General features: G+C 64.2%; 1 protein-coding gene across 1 annotated transcript in view; it reads left to right on the top strand.

Moving 5' to 3' along the window:
* LOC119591767 (cadherin-related tumor suppressor-like) overlaps nucleotides 1–302 on the top strand; it is a gene marked incomplete at its 3' end in the record, with an annotated part of 104,813 nt that overhangs the window by 16,935 nt on the left and 87,576 nt on the right.

The following is a 302-nucleotide window of genomic DNA, read 5'->3' as shown; positions in this document are numbered from 1 at the left end:
GTAGTCTGCATTTGTAGGTACATATTAGCATATATACTATTCACATGCATGTGATAAAAATGCAAGCTTCAATTCCCTTCGAGGTCGTGGCACGAGCGCCTCCCTCGCCCTCAGCCAGCAGCGCCGATCTCGCCGGCGGAACCTCGACGCTCCCGAGGTGGCCCTGCGCTTGGCCCCGCCAGCGCGCTCGGCCCAGGCGCGGCGGGTGCGCTCCGAGGCGAGGCACGAGGCGGAGCGCCTGTCCTCGGCGCGCTCGTCCGTCCCGTAAGCGATCCGTGTGCATGTTCCCTCCGCCCTGTCCA

The sequence above is a fragment of the Penaeus monodon genome, chromosome 29 (genome assembly GCF_015228065.2).
Source record: "Penaeus monodon isolate SGIC_2016 chromosome 29, NSTDA_Pmon_1, whole genome shotgun sequence".
Classification (NCBI taxonomy): domain Eukaryota; kingdom Metazoa; phylum Arthropoda; class Malacostraca; order Decapoda; family Penaeidae; genus Penaeus; species Penaeus monodon.
Note: the sequence above shows the minus strand (reverse complement) of the source record. Positions and strands in the feature narration are given on the sequence as shown.